This window comes from Synchiropus splendidus, chromosome 15 (genome assembly GCF_027744825.2).
Source record: "Synchiropus splendidus isolate RoL2022-P1 chromosome 15, RoL_Sspl_1.0, whole genome shotgun sequence".
In the NCBI taxonomy this organism is placed as follows: domain Eukaryota; kingdom Metazoa; phylum Chordata; class Actinopteri; order Syngnathiformes; family Callionymidae; genus Synchiropus; species Synchiropus splendidus.
The window spans coordinates 8,035,546-8,058,759 of record NC_071348.1 but is presented as its reverse complement, the minus strand read 5'-3'; the positions used below and the strand labels follow the sequence as shown (position 1 = coordinate 8,058,759).

The following is a 23,214-nucleotide window of genomic DNA, read 5'->3' as shown; positions in this document are numbered from 1 at the left end:
ATCACTGGAGTGGCTGAGGTGTGTGACGTTTCAGAGTCCTGCTTTGCTTTCTGAAGCTTCCAGGATCTTTCTGAGGAATCACATGGAGCTCTCTTATTGTCAGATCATAATAATCAACAAAGACAATATGGTTCGTGGAGTATGTCGTGTGAAGCAGGGCTGCATTCAAGTGCTTCCTGTGAGCCTCACATCACGTATATTAGTTCACCCTCTTCTGTTGTCCCACTGGGAAAGGATGATCAGCATCAAAACAATATTAGCAAGACAAATATTGTACCAAATCTTCCTGGCACGACCAGCTAGGCTCTCTGCCAAAGGAAACAAGTCCACGTTGATTGTTCTGCTGTTTAACTTCGCAGCCTCGCCGTCATCAGTTACTGAGTAAATCAAACTTGTTTGTTGGTAAACAGACACAATCTCCCGAGTGGTGCACATGTGGTGCTGTTTAAACTCTGCCCACTGATCTCGGCTCACGCTTGAGGTGCGGGTTGTTCAGGTTGGATGCCTAAAATATCTGCATCTGTAGCAGTTTTGATCAGCACTTATTTTTAAGGTTAAAAAAAGCCTAGAAACATGAGAGTGTGGGAGGAAATTGGAGTGACTGGAGTAAATCCACATGAGCATGGGGGGCAATTCCATCACTGTTTGTAAATTTGCGGGGTAAAATGCAGTTAAACACAGGTCAGGACAGCAAGAAAACCTGCTAGTTGGGGTAATTTCACGTGAAATGTTATAGCGTATTCTGGTCAAATAAATGACATCCACTGTCTCTCTCTCGCTCATAGCCAACATCAAAGTCAACAGACTCTGTAGGACACTGGTGCTTTGCTGTAAGATAGCCAAGGAATTTTGAGGCTTCATGAAACTGTTGACAGCACTTGCTGCTCTAAAATCCTTGGATTGCAGCGCTGACCTTACTACGGCGCAGACAGCACCACTGCACTTACAGACCGGTGCGGCTTATGCATTGACAAGATCTATTTACCTTGTTAAATTTAGTGGGTGTGGATAATATTCCTCCATTGTCAACCCTTGCTGTGCTGCTGAGTGCTTGCTGTATGGACATGGAAATCTGCTGGACCCAACAACGGTGGAGGACCAAGGAGCAGCAGGAGAACATGTCGCCTGCTAATGCTTCCCTGAATACGGCAGCACAGGAAGCCACATTGTAAGAAGTTTGTAGCCATTGATAAGAGTAGGTAAATTAACAAAGCTGACCTACCTCTGGTTTTCGTGAAGAAGCCATGACTACTTTGATGTCTTCAAAGGTCGGAAGGTAAAGATCCCTCGCCTTCTGTTTACGTTATGTTAGGATGAAAACCATGATGACAGCAGTTTTCATGAGGACATGTATTGTCTGCTGCGGGTTTGCGGTCGGCAGCAAGGGGGCTCTGTGCGACCACAACTGGCAGGGGAGCAGGTATTTTTACACAGAGCGGAATAGAGCATGATGGAATCAGAGGCAAACACGGTAGGAAAACTGTATCCAGCTGCGGTACCTGTGCTGTCCCATTGCCTCGCGTACCCTTATATATGTCTTAGATTCCTCTCATTTTCATCTGGAGTTTCTTCACACAAAGTACACTCAGCAACAAGTATAACAGATGTAGGTGTGCACAGACCCTCAGGAGTGTCAGCGGAAGCTTCCCAGCTCTGCTCAGCTGTCAGTCCCTCCATAGGCAGCGAGGAGAATGTGCAAATATCTAATAGGTCGGTGTGATTTCTCAGAGCTCCAGAGACTGTGAAGCTCATCTCATGAGACCTGAGTGATAATTTACACATTGTACCTTACCAGTCTGAGATGGTGGGGCACGTCCATCTTTGGGTCCACTGCACCTTAACAATTACAAAAGTAAGCCATGCATATCAGTCAAATGGTAAAACGAGAAGAGCTCAGACAGTTCTTCTCAGCAAGGAGCCGAGCTGACCTTGTTGCTCCTGAACTTTTCTTTTGTGTTGTTGCAGATCCTGAAGGGTAAACTTTGATCGCTGTTTTTAATCGTGAATGCATTCACTGCATTCATTTTATCTTCATTTGAAAGCCAAAACATGCAGCCCGACCGGGAATCGCCTGCTATTACTTTTCTCAGACCTAGGTTGCAGAATTCCCGAGATATTCCAGGTTTTGTGATCAATTTTTCCCATTGAAAATGAATGGGAAGAGCATTCACCACTTCAGAAATTTGCCTCTACTTCAACGGCTTGCAGCTCCCCCAAACTTTGGACAAGAAACTTAGCGAAAAGTTCAAAACGCAGCCACAATTGTCCTCTGTCGCCCTAAAAAAAGATCAGTGCCAAGTCATATCGTTTGTCCAGAAATCGGGCTCAAAGAACCAGGGATTTGGCAAAACTCGAAAAGTTAGAGTGACCAATTAAGCTGGTTAGAGTTGGTTTTGCGTTCCTAAACGATTGCGATTGTGGCCAAATGGTGGGTCGCAACAACACGAAAATCTGGAGTTTTGTAGTCAAACTTGTCCTCTCTCGTAAAATGTGCTCAGAATTACGGTAGCACTTTCAGATTTTGCGTGACAGTCGGAGAAGCGCGGAAATGGCGGATCAGGCGCCATTGAAAATGCAATGGCGAGGAGAGGCTGCTGCACGTAAATCGCGGCAAAGTTACTCATTTTCAACTCGCTATCCTGGCCAAACCGTAGACTGCAGACGTATGAAATTCGGCTTAGTTAGAGACGAAAGCCTCAGGATTCTCACGGTGTGCTTGGTTTTTTCCTATCTGCTGACTTTTCACTGTGTGTGAGACGGAGTGTTGCTGTGGTGACGGAGCTGCAGAGTAGGGGAAATGTCCCAGCCTGCAAAGAGTGCAGCCACAGACACCAGGGCCATAGCTCGGCCATCTCTTGAGCTAGAGACGTTTAAAGCTTAAAACATAGCTGGAGACCTCCACTGTCGCATGCAGAGTCGCGGTGATGCATGGTGCATTCACAAGATGTTTATTCATAAACCGCAGCGTCTAGTCTGTTTTATTGACGCTCTTATCAGGCCAAATATTAACATGATAAAGGGGGGAAAGCTATTGTATGACGTTGAATTTTAATTTTGAGGCGAAGTCAACCGCAGAGGTAGATATCATGAGAATCTCCAGAAAAAGTCCACCACTTTGTTTCCCCGTGCTACACTCATGGCTTCATGTTTCTCCGAGTAAGAATTAGGTGGCTTCATCTGACTTTTCAGGCTGGAATTTCCTGTCTTTTCTCAGAGGAAAACCCCCAAATAACTGTAGACATGCCCATTTCTCACCATATTTATCCAGTCTCTTCACTTCTCCAATTTATTTAGCAATTGTTATAGCACTTTTCCCCCATATTGCGTAGGAAGTATCTTCCAATGTGTGTCGGCTAAGCAGTGTACAGTGCCTGTAATGACTTTCATCCCCAAAGACACTTCCAATTCAATACCCCGGACTCAGCTGCGGCTTCAGAGCCATTAGGCCAATTGGATCTGAGAGTCAGTTTAACGGGAATCTTTCCTCCTATCACAAACTCAGGCAATTTAATCCATGTGTTGTAGCTTTTGTAATTCAGCTTTCCACTCAAACACCCTTGTAATTACTGACAATAATTGAATTTGTGTCGGTGTGAAACATGGCTGGGGCTGGACGGGACTGGGCGGAGAGTGCGTTCGCTGTTCTGGCTTGGCAGAGTGACAGCGATCCAAAGCCGTAAAGACAACAAGCATGTCATACATTTAAACGTTTGCGGGAGAGAGATTCAATGTGACAGTTGGGTGGAGAGCGGAGAAAGAGCTTGGGAGTGTGGGGTGGTTTGAATGAACTCACTGTGTGATGGGACGCACAATTGTTCATGACCTAGCACCTTGAGCAGATCCGCACTGCAAAAGTTTGCCTCGCAACTGTGTCAGCTTAGCTGCGAATTATTGTACAATCATCTGGGAAAAACAGGAGTTGGGTGATTATCCTCTCCTCCTGCATCCGAACAGGATGAGAAGTCACCAGCTGCACTGGAGACTGCAATGCAGAAAATCCTCCTGATGTAGTTGGGACTAAATGAAGCAAGAAAAGCAGTGAACATGGACGTGCATGACAGTTCTGATGATGGTAACTGGTGTTCTGGCCGACCAGCGGCGCCGAGCAGCTGTGCAAATGAACGCCAGCGGATGACCAACAACTGCCTGGCCAACTTACACAGCAGGTTAAAGCAATGGCTGCGGTCGGTGTATTTACTTCCACTACTGGTCACGGCCAGTTTCTCCTGACATGGGATGGCGGGAAAGAAATCGCCGGAGCCATCTGGGCGAACACAGCCAGATGGAAACCAACATTCCCAAACATGTGCTTCATTCTCTGGAACTCATTAGTCACCAGGAAAGGCCAGAAGACCATTCAGTCTTTTGTTCGTACGAACTTCTGCAGTATTTACACTGTAGTTTCAAGGGAATCATTTTAGTTTCTTAAACTGTTGTGCTTCAAAAATGGATCCAAATGACTTCCATCAAAGGTGGTAATAAAGGCAGAGCTTGGGGAAAACAGTGGTCTTGGGTGTTTTTTAAAAGGGAAAATCCAGATTTGAAAATTGTAACCAACCGCTGCTCGTGGATGTAAATGTCATGGCACCTGAAGATGATGTGCTTATGAGGCTTCACGAAACAGTGTCCTCATTTTCAGAGCTCAGTAGGCAACGCTCTTGGTTTAAAAATGATGTGAGGTTTCGTTGAAGTGGTTGTTCAAATCCAAAGATTTTAGGGCAAATAGCGCCATCTAGTGGGCTCTTAGAATGAGGGAACCTCTTAAGCGTTTCACTATGATTGTGAATATTGACTCACACCACAGTGTCCCCGACTGTTTCGGAATTGAAGCCAGTTGGAGCCACATTTATCTGCTATAATTCGGCACCAAATCCGAAGATAAAAAATGTGCAGGTTGTTTCACAGGTATGACAAGCCCTATAGCTGCACCTCGGATTCTGCCGCGCTGCGGATATCTTCTGCCCTGTCAGGCGCAGCCCGAGTCCCCAGGGTCTTGATATTTCTGCCAAGTGCTTCTTCAGTATTGTATTAATCCTCATTAGGCTGCGGTTGGAGACTCCGTCCACTGAGCCGAGATCTCTTGTGCTCAGAGCATCTGTGGAAGCAGATCTTCATTTTATTGAGAACTGACTCTGGTAGCGCTCCTAAATCAATAACAAGCTAGCGGTTGCTAAGGTGGAGTCAGAAACCTGCAACTCTTGAAAACCCAAAAATACATTTCAGGAGTTTAAGTATCCTGTTATACAAAGGATGTGCTCTCGACTTCAGTCATTCTCGGGAACCTTGTGTGCTAACCTGCTGCACCACGACTCAAGGTCTGCGTGTCTTTACTTTCTTCCCTCCAAAACCAACAGAGAGCAGGGTGGATGTATTGACACTGAGCACTAGGTTCTCTGTGTGTTCAGCTCTGCAAGATTGGATTGTTGATTTCCCGCTGATTTGAACTCTCGTCGTTGTTTAAAGACAAACTGGACCGACCGTCGCCGCCATCATCCGTCCACCTGTGAAATGAGCACATCAAACACAGAACCTTTGTTTGGAGCCGGCACTCACAGCTTGGGTCGGGACTGTTCACTAGTTACCAGGCGCACACTCCAGACAGCGGTGCGCGGCGAAACTGAATAAAGGATGAAGGGCGTAAAGGAAAAATTGGAGGAAAAATTATATTCAAATCTAACACAGAATTAGCATTAGCATTTAGCAACGATTTGGACACATTTAAAACCTTTTGTTTTTGTTTTGAATTTAAAAGTAGAAGGGAAAAAACGAGTGTTTCATCTGCCATTCATGATAGAAACAAAAATAATATATCTATAACACGTATCTTTTTTTAATAATGGAAGCACACCAACCTGGAAGTGATGCGCCAAACCAGTGTAATCCAGCGCCTCTCACAGGAAGCTAGGTAAGTGAGGAGTCAGGGATGTTACGAAGGGGTGAGTCAGTGTCCACTCACCCCCGCCTGTTTAAGAATCACATTACACTCTCACAGAGCTTCTCCACTGCTTTAAGTCCTTCAATATCCTGTAGAATAATTTGTATCAGCCTCCTCGAGATGAGATTTTAAATGAGAAAAACATTGTGCCATTAATAATCTCAGCTCTTATTAGGTGGAGAAAGCTTCATTAATGTCCAGCAGGAAGGTGTTTAAACGTGAATGAGGAGAGGGCGTAAATGTTCTAACAGCATTTGTTCTCCTCATCTCTTGCTGCTTTTCCTTTTTGCTGGTGCATTGTTCTCAAACCCATCTCTGTCCATTCCTCACTGTCTCAACTCCTTCCATGTCTGCTACTCTGGAGGACTGAACTGGTTTCCTCTTATTTACACGCATTAATTCTGTCTTTGAGACTCTGCCTTAACCTCACCTGTCAGTCTGTCCGTCTTCACTACACCAAACAAGAAAGAGCAGACCCCTGATGGACTTTGGTTTGGTCTCACCTCAGCACTGACCTTGTATATGTTCTGCACAACCCTCACACACTTCTCTGATGCTCCCGGCTTCTTTACACCATACAAAACATCTAGTCTGGGAAGCTTTTTGCCAGAACTGAAAAGAAAGGGTGACACCTTCTGTAGTAGTAGTCATTGTAGAAGACGTAGTAGTCTGTGGAAAGCCATTTAGTCATGAATCTACAAGTACAACATTATGAGTCCTCCGTTTTGGTTGACTAGTGCGCAAGTACACCTTACCAATAAAGTAAAAAATGTTCGCTTGTACTATCAGAGGACGCGTTTGTTAGCCCCACTAGTGAAGCTAAAATGGTTATTAGCACTACTAGACAAGCCAAACAATGTTCACTTGTAGCGCGACTAGACGTGTGTGCTACACGTTTTGCTTTATATACTTGCTCACTAGTCAAGCAAAACTGAGCACTAGAACTCAAAATGTAGCGCTTACAGAGCTAAAACAAGCTCGATGTTGGCTAATCTTAGCTGTCGCCATGGTCTACATAGTTACAGCCGTACTAGTAGACATTGCTTTCGAAGTTGTCATGGTAGTTGCAGTAATCCTCATAGTAAGTAGTAGTCGTCAAAGTCGTCATCATCGTCGTACTTGTCATTGCAGTCGTAATAGTCCTTGTCATCAGTCCAATATACTTTTTTACGCTGGGATTTCGACCACCGATGCTGAGATTTGTGGGGGCAGTTTACAAGGCTACAAGACTGTTAAAGATATATGATGTGTACTTTCCCAAAACACAAACAATCTTTTAATTATATCAGTTAGAAACTTGGTTTACATGTACTATATTTTTTGTTTTGAATCAATATAATATAGTATAAGGTAGTAATAATAGGGGCATTACCACAGGTATAGGGCCCACCATCCACCCAGAGTCACTGGGTAATGTGATGTTATTTCCACGCTGAAGCAAATAGAGATGTGATGACTTCACTCTTGCCAGCAGCAGTCCAAAAAGTCACAGTGAAATCTCCCACAGGGCTGGCTGCCGTCTTCAGGCAACATTGCAACTGACAGATAACGTGTTCGACAGTGACATATAGGACGACACCAGGACTGACTGGAATTTCAAACGTCTCTATTCAGTTCCTCCCTCAACTTGCATGAGAACAAAGGAAGTCACTTTCACTGATGTTGAGCATGTGTCTCTGAATTATTGAACCTTATTACCTTTAACAGATATCATTTACCTCAACCTCTTTCTGGATGACAGCTTTCGCTCTTCCACCCTCCATAACATCTCTCATCATTGACCGTTACACGATCATGGAAGGCTCTACATCAATTCCTTCCCATCGGTTCTAACTGCATCACTTTGTGGCTACAGGCAAGAAAGTGATGCAAATGAAGAGACAGTCGTGACTTCTGTTTATGCTCTCACCGCCACAGTGGAAGTATTTTCCACAGCCAGCAGATATTGCTGCAATGTAAGAGGACAAGATGATCGAAACTGGTGATAGGCCGGTGAGGCTTCATGAAACTTCATTTTCAGAGCCCACCAGGTAGCGGCCCCTGCCCTAAAATCATTGGATTTTACTACTTCAATGAAAGTAAAAGAGTGCCACCCACTGATCTCTGACAATCTGTTTCATGAAGCCTCATGAATCCATCACGCCCACTGACACTTTAGTCACCTGTTTATTTAGTAATAGGTATCAGGATACAGTGTCCTCATTTTCAGAGGATGCTAGATGCCACTCCAAACCCTTTCAATGAATCATTTTAAAACCAAGAGCGCCACCTATACAGTTCTGAAAATATGGACACTGTTTCATGAAGCCTCATCAGCACATCAGTACCTTTGTGTGTTTATAATATAGTGATGTGCTTCATGAATAGTTTACTCATTCTCAGAGCCCACTAGATGGCGCTATTTGTTCTGAAGTCTGTGGATTTGAACAACTGTGTCGATGAGACCTCACATCCTTTTTAAGCACATCACTTATGAGATACAAAGCCCTCACAGGAAAAGTGCTCAGGTTCCCTCCAGGTGTCGCCACATGCTGCCCTATTGCTTGCTAGCCTTTTCTTAAATAATAGCTCCATTGACTACTGTTTGAATAAAGAGTCAATATACTTCAGCCTTAGCAGTACTTAGCACTGGAAACAAAAATAAAATTTCTATTCAGATTCAGATTCATGCGCTCAGTGTACAAAAGAATGGAAACCATTAACAACGTGTGACCTTCCGTGTGGTTGAATATGTATTAGTGGTGTGTTTGTACGCTGACGATAACCTTTTCTGTTCTGTTGATTAAAAAAGTGCCTTCATTTAGTCGCTGCTTTGTTGTCTCTTCCCTAAATTTGAATATAGACGACACTGTAGCAAATTGCGGCAGGTAGCCGCAGAGATGTTTTTCACTTAAGAGACATGTTTGACTCGCACTGACGGACCAGTGGATGATAAACTCCGCCACCCTCCTGCTGGTTCCACCTCCCACTCGCCGCCGGAGCGTCCTTTCTTTATCCAGCTCATAAATATTATGATTATATGTTTCTGGTCCTCAACAATGTGAAATAGCAGGGATTGTTGGGGTTGAGCAAAGTCAGGGAACAATAACCCGGCAATCTTCTGAAGAGCTGCGCAGGACTAGTGTTTTCGGATGTTTTGACCAGAGATCCTGGACTGCAGGTGTCTGCGTGAAATAAAAGTCATTTCGGGATGAATGCGCGATGCCTTTCGACTCCGCCGGTAACGCCACAGGGTCAGCATGATGCGGCAGTGGTGCAAGATTCCGGGATAAAAAACATGGCAGAAAGTATTCACTTCGGAATTTATTGAATCCTCCCTCCATTGTGTGAATAATAATACACTTTTCTCATTAATCATTGTGTGCAGAAAAGCCTCTGGTTCCCCGTCACATCACTCTGACAACAGTGTCAATGTGTGGAACATGTAAGAAGCGAGCAGCCGTCCTGCATCGTGTTAGTTCAGCCCCGACAATAATCCACCTCAGATCCCCCTAATTCTGCTAAAACAACAGATCAGGGCAGCCAAGTCTGACAGGAAGATTTCAATAGCTTATCTCCTCGCGGCTGCTCCGCGTGTGTTACACAACCCCCGTGGCTCGTTGGTCTAGGGGTATGATTCTCGCTTTGGGTGCGAGAGGTCCCGGGTTCAAATCCTGGACGAGCCCATTGGTTCTTCTCACCTCACTTTTAAAGAATTGATATAGATGAAAGACAACTGTAGTGGCCACAGCCTGGAAGTGGAGTCTCGCCACCATGCGTCCAATCCACCTTTTACTGGGAATGTAATTCTGAGGCTCTCAGCACTGGGGCCGGAAAAACATCCACAAACACCATGTATACTTTAAAATGACAACCACACTTCCTGTCTTCTTCAATTGTGTTGAAAAAAAAAAACTGTCAAGATGAAGTGTATCATATGACTCGTTGGTTGCTGCGCTCTATTTTAAAAATGTGACCCACGTGAGACGAACGAGGTCCATGGACAAAATACAGAGAAGGAAATGGCAACGATGATGCAGCGCACTCATGGTAAGAGTGCAAGAAATCCTGAACAAGACTTTTTAAAGAATGGTCGTGATGAAATTCCCAGCTGAAGATGAAGATGAAATTCGACCACCCTGAAGACGCGAGAGGAAAATGAGTCAAATGGCTCGTTGGTCTAGGGGTATGGGTCTCGTTTTAGGTCCTGACAGGTCCTGGGTTCAAATCCCGGATGAGCCCTGTGATTCCTCGGCTGCTGAAAATACACCCACAAATAATACAGTTTTTAAATGACAACCATTGGAAATGTACCTTTGCTTGAAGTCTTTCCTCCACTGTGTGTGCATTCTCCATGAGATGAAACACATGTCAAGAAAACAAACATCACGTGGCTCGTTGGTCTAGGGGTATCATTCTCGCTTAGGGTGCGAGAGGTCCCAGGTTCAAATCCCGGAGGAGCCCATTGAGTCTTTTCAATAGATGTGATAATAACATTTTTATGCTGTTTTTCAAAGAGGCATATTTGATAAGTGCTTGTTCGAGTCAGGTCAGCAAGGAAGTCTGTCTGGCTCGTTGGTCTAGGGGTATGATTCTCGCTTAGGGTGCGAGAGGTCCCGGGTTCAAATCCCGGACGAGCCCACTGTCCATTCACCGGACGCATCACATCCACAGTGAGCAAGAACAACAGGGCGGAAGCACATGTAGTAAAGTTTGGAGACATGATCACTGTTGAAGGAAGAGGAGAAAATGAATATTGACACTACGGTTTCGTGAAGCTCAGAATGACAGCAACACTGGGGCTTGGTTGAACGCCCAGAATGACAAACTGTCAGACACGCTGTTTCTCTTGCAAGAGTGCCGCTGGAAATACATCCACAAACACCATACATATTTTAATGTCAAACTGCGGTAACTTACATGTAGGAGACTCTTATGTCACATTATGTTTCTCTGTTGCTTTAGTTCGCTGTGAATAGTATCAGACTATAATTCTGAGGAAGGGAATGTTGCTATTAACTACTTAAGGTCTTGGTTAACCAAGAGACGGGTGAAGGTACTGTGGTCAGACATTCAATAAGGTCTTTCGTCAGGGTCGCTGCTGAAAGAGAGCAACTAATGCACAGACTCACGCCAACAGAAACACCAGCCCAGAAGCTGGATTAAATCCCCCATGGGGCTGCAAAGACTTTAAACCCCAATAACTGTGCAACAAATTGATTTATGGTTTTATTTTAATAGCACATTAAAATGTAATTAGCATCTGTTCCAGAACAAACTGTGCGCATCCGATGAAGGACTTTCAGGAAAAAATGGGATCCCTTCCACTGCGACTCTGTGACACTCACTGCACGGTGTTTATACTCACTTTCAAGTGGTCGATTTTGAAAGGAGATTGGTCGCATTCATCCTGTGAACCTGTTGCTTTGGTTTTAGCTCACAAAAATCGATAACAGAATCAATGACTTTGAGTTGGAAACGTTTATAGTGAAGTAAAGATATGTGGCAATATAAACTCACTTGACAACATTTGAATCCAATGTCCATAGTGTACCACTTCAATTTGCATCCTCCTGTGTATTTTATTGTAAATCGCAAAGCCTCAACATGGTGTTTGCCAGGACCTTTGAAACAACTTTTCTTGTCCACTATAAAAAGCCATACGTTAAATACTTCATCTTCACCTTTGTCTTTTTGCATTTCCTTGGGGTTGCCAGACCAAGTCAGCCTCCTCCACCTTTACCTATTAGATCTTCCTTCCTAGTCAAAACTAAAGTCTTCATGTCCACCGTATTCAGATCCCTAAACCTTACTGGTTGTCTTCGTCTCAAGTCCTTCTTCAGTTTACAACATACTCTGTCCTTGTTTAGGTGTATCCTGAAATGTAAAGACAAGAAACATCTACCTGCAAGGCTTGTTGTTCTAGGGCAGGGGTGGGCAATCCAGTCCTCAAAGGACTGGGGTGGTGCAGGTTTGGTCACATGTTTGACCAATGAGGTGTCAATAAAATCAGATGTATATCAACCCAATAAAGGCGAAAACATGTGAGTTATCAACCACACACACATCGCGAGTCCAGGACCGCTGCGTTGCGCTCCCGTTCCCGAGCGCAATCTTCCTGCAGCTCCCAGCTGCTCACCTCAGTGTTCTGGAAGTTTGAGAAGTTGTTTTTGAACCATGTTGTGCGCCAAGACAGCGATCAGACGCTTTACTGCCCGGCATTTATCATGTTTGTGTGTAGGTCCCAGAGGTCAGGGGTTCAAATCCCGGACGAGCCCATTCTTTAAACATCGATGATGCAAACAAAGATGCTTCCTGGACATCGCATATTTGTTTAGTCCCTGATCTAGTCAAGACTCTTAGGAGCAACATGTGGCTCGTTGGTCTAGGGGTATGATTCTCGCTTAGGGTGCGAGAGGTCCCGGGTTCAAATCCCGGACGAGCCCATTCTTTAAACATCGATGATGCAAACAGAGACGCTTCCAGGACGTCGCATATTTGTTTAGTCCCTGATCTAGTCAAGACTCTTAGGAGCAACATGTGGCTCGTTGGTCTAGGGGTATGATTCTCGCTTAGGGTGCGAGAGGTCCCGGGTTCAAATCCCGGACGAGCCCATTCTTTAAACAGCAATGATGCAAACAAAGATGCTTCCTGGATGTCGCATATTTGTTTAGTCCCTGATCTAGTCAAGACGCTTAGAAACAACATGTGGCTTGTTGGTCTAGGGGTATGATTCTCGCTTTGCAAGAGGTCCCTGGTTCAAATCCCTGACAAGCCGTTCATATTTTATATATCTCAGTAACAAAAGTCCCTTGGAAAGAAGATGAGGAAGAGAACCGTTTTGGCCGATGAATATGACAAAGGTGGTAGAATTTGAGAGGAAATGTTATTGTTTTTCTTGGAATACATTCTGTATCTATGTGCTCGGACATTTGCATCCACATGTCTAAATCGCCTGACTCTGGCCTCCACACAAGCTAGTCACTCATTAAAAATCCAATTAAACTCAGAGGGACACTGAACAGACAATTGCGGAGGCTCAGCGGCAGCATCACCCCGGCAGAGCTTCCAAGGACAGACTGTTTGTCCATGAGCTGAGGTCCTCTGAGGTCCTTCAGTGGGCCCTCACGTCCAGCAGGAGTCAGGAGTGAGCCTCACCCTCAACGTACTGCTTCTCTGCCACCTCCCTTAGTCACCCTTTGTTGACTGGTGTATCCTTATTCACCTTCGGGCATACGGTCCCTGTTGCCATTCCATCTGAAAAGACACTGAAGGTGCCCTGCACTGCCCAAAGCAACCATCCTTCCAAAGAGAGGCTCAGATTCGCTGGGGCCAGTCAGAGATGCTGGACAAGGTCACGGTATCGTCACAGCTTAAGTCACTTACTATGGGCAAAACCCCCCTTTATCCTCAACTAAACCTGAATCGTCTTGGTGATTCATGTGAATGTAGCCGCACCGTTTGTCAGCAATCCATCCTCAATTTTCCTCAGGGAGAATTACTGAGTCAGGTTCTGCAGCTGGGTGAAACTAATGTAATTACTTATGCAAATGCAGGGTATGGAATTGCAGCAGTAATCTGAAGCTTCGGCACGTGCGCTAACCACGTTTGTGTACAGATGGAGTTTGATCATGTTTCCATTAAGAACGCTTGTCAAACGTGTTCGACATAAAATACAATTCATCGTAAAGTCAAACATGTCACTCACACATGTGAGTGACACACTGAACAACTTGGTGGCTAAAACAGAGGGACATGAGTCTGTGAAGCCTAGATGTTTATTCAGCTGTTGGTTTTTCGTTCGTTCGTTCTGTATTTAGAGGAAAGTTTATACCGAGACTGTTGAATGTGCTAGACCGTTTGACCCCGAAGTAAACCTGCAGATCTGTAAGGCAACACTTCCCTGCGACAAATGGATTGTCGCGAACGTCCCTCGGCGTTTCCAGCTCAATCTCCGTTGATATTGAAATTGTTCTTTTCCGATAAATGTGTCATAAGTCAAGGGGAAGGTAATATCAGCTTGAGACTTCGGTCCGACTCCTTCAAATCCGTCATACAAATTACCCCTCACCTTGCAATATTTATGATAATGATAGCAATGATCTGCTGTTAATTGCAGCCATTTTTCACCTCTTCTGATGTTGTGACACCGCTGCCCACGTTCCATCCATCACCGTCTCCTCTGTAACTGATGAACGCTGCGTTTATGCTGCTTTGTTTCCTTTGCTGCTCCACAATGTCAGCTCGCACGAGCTTCAGAGACTTTATCGTCACGACATTTTCTATCGCTTGCATTAGTATTTGTATTGTTAGTGTGTGTCTTGTTTTGGCTTGGTTCGTACTATTTGACGTCAGTTCCTGCACCACAAGCGTGTCCCTGGTTACAAACAGTCTTTTGTTTACGCCAGTAAAAATCCTGATATTAGGTTGCTCGACTTTGAAATGTGCCCAGGAGGAAACGCTCATTTAAAAAGATAAATTACGTTGAGATTTTCTTATGTCAGTTTTGTTAAGAAGTCATCCCACATGGTGACATTCTTCAATTATTGAGCGTTGGTGAAATGTCCCAGCATACATTGCAGGACAGAAAGGTGGACACCTTGGTGTTAGGTTGAAGAAAATCACACCGACTTCAGCTGCCATTGTCTCCAGGCCCTGGACAAAGTGGGAGTGGCTACTGGTTATTGAAAAGTAGCAAAGAAATTATAGGGAGCCCAAGTCTCCGCCCCTTCCGGTCGGTATATGGGACCTATGATCGGACAGAAAAAAAAGTGTGATGTATTATTTATTTGCTTGTGAAAATATGTCATACTTTGGACAACAAATCAGAAAACAACTTTTATCTCTCAATTGACTCCCATTCATATTTTTGGTATACTTACGTCCCATAAGGTGGAAGTAGATGGGCAGGACTTGGGCTCCTCATGAGTCAAAAACTGGCTACTTTCACCGATATTGCCATCTGTGAGGTCAGTTTAAGCGATACAGTTTCGTTTTACCAGAATACACACTTCAGCCGCTTGTGTCCAAGCTTTCCTTCTGTCCGTCATGACCCAAAGCGCATGACCATAGGTGAGGGCCAGGACGAAGAGTGACTTGGTGAACAGACGGCTTAGCCTCTTAGCTCAGCTCTTTTATACATACATCACTGAGGTTGAGCAACTGCAATACCACCCCTGAGTCGCTCCTTCCTGATGCTGTGGAGGGATTTTCCAAACAGACACTACAACCATTTCTCTGGTACTGCGGCAGTGCAGTCGTGCGACACAGCTGTCAGCTGCACCACTGCTGACAACTTGGTATTCAATTCTAGCAGAAATAAATCCTTTTCCTCATGTAAATGTATGAAACTGGCGATGTTTTGCAAAGTAGTTATTAACAAATAATTCAGATTATGTTTAATTATTATATTTAGGGAGCAATATTTCATGCCTGCCGTGCAAAGTTGACATTGCACACACTATTTTGATCCTTCCTTAAGTCAATATATATCAAGTTATATAAATGTATACTTCCTCCTTCCAATGAAAACGACAGTTGTCTCTCAGTCAGAAGAGTTTTAAATGTACTGTCTCGATGAACTCAATATTTATTGCTGTTAGTCCAAGTAGTGACCAGTTTTCTTTGAACATGCCGCAAAATCATGCAGGAACTGATCAGGTCCCTCCGTTCCCTGCCTCTTTAAAATTCTGTCCGAAACAGGACCACCATTTTCAGAGGACAGTAAGATGACGCGTCAGAAGAGGTTATTGTGAGCGTCTTTTGGAAGGTGGTGGGGTACATTCAAGGGCAGTCTGTTTTTCCTCAGCTGCTGTTTTATCAACAGTTTCGCTCCCCATCGCCCAAAGGAACAACTTCTGTGTAACTGAAGGGCACAGCAAAGTGAATACACCTCCTCTGATGTTTCCTCAGAAAAGTCCTTGTTTTGGGCTGTCTCCTCCATAACACCCACCGAGAGTGCACCAGAAGGAATCAATGACACCCCATTAAGGACCCCACATCGAGTCCTGCCTCTGCGTATTGACCTGACATGTTGGGCTGGTGCAGCAGACGAGGGTGATCCATCGGCAGCTTTATTACAGCTTCTACACAAAGAGCATTATATGAACAGTGCCATGAATAGAAAAACAAACATAGAAAGAGAAAGTCTGGAAAACAATCTTGGGATACACAGTTGGACTGGATGTTTAACCACACTTGATACTCACCTCTGCATAGCGCTGCTTCTGCAGCCTCACCCAAGGACCAAGTTTCCAGTGGGAAGTATCTGAATTAACTCCACCACCTCCACCACCACAATTTACTCCGTACTCCTAACAATAATGTGTGGATTTGAACAACCATTTCAATGAAACCACACACACATTTGAAACCAAGAGTGCCCCGTACTGTGCTTTGAAAATGAGGCCGGTGTTTCATGAAGCCTCATGAGCACATCACGAGACGTAGCGTCTTCCTGTGACACGTTTTATTCTTTCATTTCCAAGATGTTAGACCAACCTGCCATTTGACTCGTCGGTCTACGGGTGTGATTCTCACTAAGGATGCAAGAGGTCCCAGGTTCAAAACCTGTACGACAGTCTTTTCAATGGATGGCATAATAGCAAACAATTGCTCTTTTACAAGGAGGTGTATTTGTTCAGTGCTTGTTCGAGTCACATCAGCGGAGCTCTTTATCTGGCTCGTTGGTCTAGGGGTATGATTCTCGCTTAGGGTGCGAGAGGTCCCGGGTTCAAATCCCGGACGAGCCCTTTGGTTCTTGTCAATGGATGGAATGTTGCCAATCACAAACTCTCTTTCAAAGAGACATATTTGTTCCGTGCTTGTTCTACAGTAGTCAAGTCAGCAACCCGGTTCAAATCCCGGACGAGCCCTTAAGTTGTTACGGCCGTTCCTTTCAATTAAGACGTGGAATTAAACCACTGAGGTCCATGGATGTGATCACAAAAACTGGACCAGCAGAAGCAATAGGCTGACAGCTCATGCCCTAAAGATGAAAAGATGCGCACGGGTCGAATCTGAAAGGAAATTGTTTGTCATGTCTAATACATGTACTGGATATGGTGCTAAACAGTTTGCTCTTGGTGATACTTCCATGCAGCGGCCCTGCTTGTCTTGGCACGCAGACCAAGTTTTCATCCATTCACCAACATACACGGTGTCGATAATGTGTGGACAGCTGCTTCCACCTGGTTAAAACAAAACCAAAAAATCCGACACCCTAAAATGAGTAGAAAAGGCCTGAGAAAAGCGATATGTTCCCCAGGATAGCGACCAGCTGCCTGTGCTATTTATTATTCGCCGACTGCAGAGATGCAATGAATTGTGGCTGATTTCGGATGCGTTCAAATCTTATCTCCATTTGTGGCACTGAAAGAATGCGACAGCTGTTAACAATCACGGTCCACTTTATGAGATGCACCGCCTAATTGTTCGTAAAAAAAAAAGATGGCATATCACACGCATCCGACATGTCAGCGTGTAAATAATCTCCCGGCACAGAGCAGCACAAATACTCTTCTATTGTTTGTCAGTGCAGCGGGACCTTTGGGATCTCTTGGCTATTCATTCGCCATGAATAATGCGTCAGATGGAAAGATAATGGTGTCACAATTGGGGCCTCACTTCTCTGCCTCAGCACTGTCTACAATAGGTCACTTTGCGATTTCCCTGCTCTTCATGCCTGACATTGCTACCCAGTGAGGCCTCGCCTCACCAGAGAGGCACATCCACATGCCTGCGCCCACACAAGTAAACCCTGCTTTCCTAGCGTCATACGCATCACGCCAGCTTTCCAACGTGCTGCAACTGTCCTGCTGCACTGAGAGCTGTCACGCTGCTATGACAGTAGCTGTTAACAGAAATGTGGCTATGTAGTGCTTTGCATTTCAGTCAGTGAATTACATGTGTCTCAGCTGTGGAGTGTAAAGCTGTTAGCTGCTCAGTGTTGAGATGGTAACAACTGGGTTGATGAGGCTTCATGAAGCAGTGGCAACACAGACATATTTGTTCTGTGTTTGTTCTAGTCAAGTCAGCAACTCCCCATGTGTGGCTCGTTGGTCTGGGGGTATGATTCTCGCTTCGGGTGCGAGAGGTCCCGGGTTCAAATCCCGGACGAGCCCTTTGATTGTTGTCAATGGATGGAATGTTGCCAATCACAGACTCCCTTTCGAAGAGACATATTTGTTCTGTGCTTGTTCTAGTCAAGTCAGCAACTCTCCATATGTTGGTCTAGGGGTATGATTCTCGCTTCGGGTGCGAGAGTAGTGCTTTGCATTTCAGTCAGTGAATTACATGTGTCTCAGCTGTGGAGTGTTGAGATGGTAACAACCGGGTTGATGAGGCTTCATGAAGCAGTGGCAACAATTTCATTCATGGCATTTCATAACAGTCTCTTCTATGATGAAATAGAGCAAATAACTGAGACACTGTCGGTAAGACGTTTTTGGCCACCTGCATAATCTTGGATTTTAGAGATGACCTTTTGAGGCTTCATGAAACAGTGAGGTCACTAGATTTAACTCTCTGTTCTATAGGTTTTGGATTTGAGCAACCATTTCATTGGAACCGCTGAACATTTTTAACGCAAGAAGCGCCACCTACTGAGCTCTGAAAATGAGGACACTGTTTCATGAAGCTCATCAGTCCATCACTATAATATACTGCCCCCAAGTGGTCAGAAAAAATAAATCATACTTTTACAAAGAGGCATATTTGTTCAGTGCTCGTTTGAGTCAAGTCAGCAAACAGCTTTATGTGGCTCGTTGGTCTAGGGGTATGATTCTCGCTTAGGGTGCGAGAGGTCCCGGGTTCAAATCCCGGACGAGCCCTTTGATTCTTGTCAATGGATGGAATGTTGCCAATCACAGACTCCCTTTCGAAGAGACACATTTGTTCTGTGCTTGTTCTAGTCAAGTCAGCAACTCCCCATATGTTGGTCTAGGGGTATGATTCTCGCTTCGGGTGCGAGAGTAGTGCTTTGCATTTCAGTCAGTGAATTACATGTGTCTCAGCTGTGGAGTGTTGAGATGGTAACAACCGGGTTGATGAGGCTTCATGAAGCAGTGGCAACACAGTCATCGTCGAGGCAACAATTTCATTCATGGCATTTCATAACAGTCACTTTTACGATAAAATAAAGCAAATAATTGAGACAGTGTCGGTAAGACGTTTTTGGCCACCTGGATAATCTTGGATTTTAGAGATGACCTTTTGAGGCTTCATGAAACAGTGTTTCCATTTTCTGAGGTCACTAGATTTAACTCTCTGTTCTATAGGTTTTGGATTTGAGCAACCATTTCATTGGAACCGCTGAACATTTTTAACGCAAGAAGCGCCACCTACTGAGCTCTGAAAATGAGGACACTGTTTCATGAAGCCTCATCAGTCCATCACTATAATATACTGCCCCCAAGTGGTCAGAAAAAATAAATCATACTTTTACAAAGAGGCATATTTGTTCAGTGCTCGTTTGAGTCAAGCCAGCGAACAGCTTTATGTGGCTCGTTGGTCTAGGGGTATGATTCTCGCTTAGGGTGCGAGAGGTCCCGGGTTCAAATCCCGGACGAGCCCATTGTTCTTTTTCAATGGCTGGGATGTTACCATTGTAGAATGAGAGATTGTGAGTATAATTTTCCAAAACTGTGTTTTTTTGCGCGGTACCACCAGCAGCGGCTTCACTCCTCTTCCATAAGTGTCTGTGCGGGAGATCCAGTGGCTCAAATGGTCTTTGCTTGCTTTGGTTAAAATATTGCAATATACAGTATATTACACAATATGGATATTATTCGCAGTACTGTGGAAGTGACAAACAAGTGAGTGTGTAGACGTATATGGAGTCGCAAGTCAGTTGTAGGACTCCAGAGGGCAAAACACACAGTACTCAGAAGAACTACTGGGAGTTCGAATTAACACAACCTTTTAGGGCTTCACTGAAGCCTCTTAAAACAGCATTTTTTTCTCCTGTTATTTACTGGCAACTAGTGACATGCTTATGAGGCTTCATGAAACAGCTTACCCATTCTCAGAGTCCACAAGATGGCGCTATTTGTCCTAAAATCTCTGGATTTGAGCAACCATTACTTTGAAACCTCACATCATTTTTAAACCAAGAGCGCCCCCTACCGAGCCCTGAAAATGACGACACTGTTTCGTGAAGCCTCATCAGCACATCACTACTGGTAATACTGTATCCTGATGCCTTAAGGGGTTAAAATGTCAAGGAAATCATGGGACAAGTTTAGACATTTGTTTTAAACACCAATCAATCACCACATGACATGATTTTCTTCGTCCATTAAAACCTGTTGAAAAGTCTCTGAGACTGAATGGAGTCAATAGATGCTATGAAACTTCATTACGTGTGGTGAGGAAATGAACTGCATTTAAATGAAGAACTTCTGACCCAACGTTGCTGAGCTATAACCAAGGACTTGACTTGAAGGTCACAGGCAAGTTATACTTGAACTGAGTCACATAGGAATGAATGATGCATGGACCCATCCAGCACGGATGTGACCACCAGCTGCTCAAGTGTTCCAGACCACAGGGGAAAACACACCGTTCTCATTTTTGTCTCAAACAAGGCGGCAGTCAAACTTTTGATAAAGCATCAACTCTGTTTGGGAAATCGGCGACACTTTGCACAGGAATCACCTCCATTCGTCTTCGTGACGTGAGCGGCAGATTAGGCATGTAAAACCTACTTTGTTGTATTCTGTAAATACCACGTTATATTTCCCAGAAGGAAACACCTGATGTGAGCAAAACAAACGCATTGTCTTCTAAATGGGCCATGATCTGTTTCCTCTCCAGACTAAAACAGGTAAATCATTAGTCACGCCGGTGCATTGCTTGTAATCAATTTCTGCGCTCTCCAGCCATTCATCTCCATATTCCTGTGTGACTCCCAGATTAGATGTCAGATACTGCCATATTGGTGAAGCAGGGCTGCGTTTTATTGTCAAACACAGAGGATTTTTATCGCATTTGTCTCCATCAACCACCTTCTTGACAGGATGTGTTTATGATTGGAATCATTTCTTATGGATATTTAAAAATCTGGATGCAGATTAAATAGCGATAAACATAATAATCTGGGAAAAGCACTCAGAGAGAGCCCCGTACTGTGCTTTGAAAATGAGGCCGGTGTTTCATGAAGCCTCAGGTGGCAGTAGTGTGCCTGGGTTTGCTTGCATGACACACACATTGACCATTTGCTTTATGTTTTGCAATCTAGTTGAAGACCTACAAGAGGTTGGTGCTCTGTTTGGTCTCATGAAGCTATTTTAGGTTTCATGAAGCAGCTTGCTAGTCCACTAGATGGCACACTATAATCCAAGGATTTGAAAAAATAAAAAATTTTCGTGAAAGCTCATATAATGGGGACACTATTTCATGAAGCCTAGATGGCGCTATTTGCTCGACAATCTGTGGATTTGAACAATCATTTTAATTTCAAACCAAGAGCGCCCCCTATTGACGCTGTTTCATGATGCCTCATAAAACACGTCACTAATATTTACCATTAATCTGTAGACTTCGAGTATCAGTGTCATAGTGAAGTAGTGACATACCGCGAATAACACAGCGGAACAATGAAGTAAAGACAAAAGCCAGTTGTTCTGTAGAGATTGCATTATATTTCCAAAAATATATGTACAGTCTATTACAAAGGTTACAAAGCAAAAGAAAGAAAAAAACAGAACTAAGGTACCAGAAATGATCTAATTTAAGGATCATACAGTTTTGCTGCTGGAGAAAATACTCTTTTCGCTGAGTATTCACACTGTCTTCACAGAAAAAAAATAAATAATAAATCAACATTTCGAATCACTGTACAACTAACTAAAGTCAAAGTAGTAAAGATGCAAATCCTATCTGTTGTCTTTGGTCCTAAATGAACAACTTATATACAACTGAAACGGTGTGTGTCTGTGTGTGTGAGCGTGTGTGAGAATGGGTGCAGGATAGAAAAATATAGTGCATTTTTAATGTAGTCAGAGCTCTCTACTGTGTAATACGTGTAAAAAAAGAATATAAATAAGTGTACAAGTTTTACAATTAGAACATATACAAAGATTCCCTACGATCCTGACGCTTCCTGACACAATCAACAGTGCTGCACTCGGCAATGATTCAACGCGGCGTTGAACCTCAAACCGGAAAAAATAACTCTACATAATCCATCATTCCGACTGTCAGTCCCGCCATCTTGCTGAAACCAAACAGCAAACTTTTTTTTTTGTTCCAGAGTTAGCAACCTGAAGTTTAAAGTGAAACAAGCAGAAGAAGACGTTAGAGACGTGTCCAGTTTTTTTTTTTTTTTTTTTTTTTTTCCGGGGCTTCTCAATCGATTGTATCCAGGCCTTAATCTCAATTTGGCTCCGAACTGCGGTGTCCCGGCAGAGGAACTACGAAACGGGACAGAGCTTTTCCGCCCTTGAGGTCTGTGGGGGGCCTCCAGGGGCCCATATCAGAGGAGTGATGTGAGCGAAGCGAATGGCGGAGTGGGGGACTCGGGGGGTGGTGCATGCCGCCTGTGAACAGGGGAGTTTTGTGCTGACTGAACGACTTTATGTCTGTATTCCATTCAAAGGTTTGGATACGGCCCAATTGCTGAGCTTTGCCGTATGGATAAAGGCGATGTGTGTGTGTGAGTGTGTGAGCGAGGGGGGGGGGGCTCAGAGCGGGTGTCTCTTCACAAAGCATGGTCCAACAGTGAAAATGGATCCAACACATCCATCCACACTGAGTCATCTAATCTTTAAAGACACAGTGTGTGTATAAATAGCTGCGCTCCATCCCCATCTGAGGTCAACGCCCAAAGAGAAGTTCCTCTTAAAACTAAGCATCCAAATTGGATGAGCTGCTCCACCGGCCTCTTTATCCAAACCCCGGATAAAGTGTAGCATTGATGTAGGGCTTCAATTACCAGAATAAGTCTGGTATTACAGTAGTATACGATATATATTGAACTCCAGTTTTGCTAAAGTTGGACTGCTAGACTTTACTTTTCCCAGTCGCAGACTTTCAGGGGTGGCTAATCCACACATCCTTTCTGAGCAGTGAGTTAAGAAATGTCACGTGAAGCGCCACCTGCTGGAGTTTGAATGAGCAGAAATAAACCTTTGGAATGTAGAGTGTTCTACATTTTTCGATTTTGGTTTTCACGCCTAGCCGCTCCGAGAGGTCCGCTGGGATAGTCGGCGACTATTCTACACTTCCGAGGATAGTCTGCGATTTCATTGCCTCAAAAAGCGGTGCCAACAGAAGGCTTGGTCGTGCCCAGCATTCATAGG

The 23,214-nt window shown here is 44.3% G+C and overlaps 8 non-coding genes across 8 annotated transcripts; all 8 read left to right on the top strand.

Moving 5' to 3' along the window:
• The first annotated feature begins 9,528 nt into the window (after nucleotides 1-9,528).
• trnap-ugg (transfer RNA proline (anticodon UGG)) lies at nucleotides 9,529-9,600 on the top strand. Its single transcript has one exon. It is a non-coding gene; the product is annotated as a tRNA-Pro (tRNA).
• Nucleotides 9,601-10,483: 883 nt separating this feature from the next.
• trnap-agg (transfer RNA proline (anticodon AGG)) lies at nucleotides 10,484-10,555 on the top strand. Its single transcript has one exon. It is a non-coding gene; the product is annotated as a tRNA-Pro (tRNA).
• A 1,733-nt stretch (nucleotides 10,556-12,288) lies between these two features.
• trnap-agg (transfer RNA proline (anticodon AGG)) lies at nucleotides 12,289-12,360 on the top strand. The gene has a single exon. It is a non-coding gene; the product is annotated as a tRNA-Pro (tRNA).
• A 96-nt stretch (nucleotides 12,361-12,456) lies between these two features.
• On the top strand, nucleotides 12,457-12,528 carry trnap-agg (transfer RNA proline (anticodon AGG)). The gene has a single exon. It is a non-coding gene; the product is annotated as a tRNA-Pro (tRNA).
• A 4,065-nt stretch (nucleotides 12,529-16,593) lies between these two features.
• On the top strand, nucleotides 16,594-16,665 carry trnap-agg (transfer RNA proline (anticodon AGG)). Its single transcript has one exon. It is a non-coding gene; the product is annotated as a tRNA-Pro (tRNA).
• A 1,299-nt stretch (nucleotides 16,666-17,964) lies between these two features.
• On the top strand, nucleotides 17,965-18,036 carry trnap-cgg (transfer RNA proline (anticodon CGG)). The gene has a single exon. It is a non-coding gene; the product is annotated as a tRNA-Pro (tRNA).
• Nucleotides 18,037-18,672: 636 nt separating this feature from the next.
• Nucleotides 18,673-18,744, top strand: trnap-agg (transfer RNA proline (anticodon AGG)). The gene has a single exon. It is a non-coding gene; the product is annotated as a tRNA-Pro (tRNA).
• Nucleotides 18,745-19,414: 670 nt separating this feature from the next.
• On the top strand, nucleotides 19,415-19,486 carry trnap-agg (transfer RNA proline (anticodon AGG)). Its single transcript has one exon. It is a non-coding gene; the product is annotated as a tRNA-Pro (tRNA).
• Nucleotides 19,487-23,214: the final 3,728 nt, after the last annotated feature.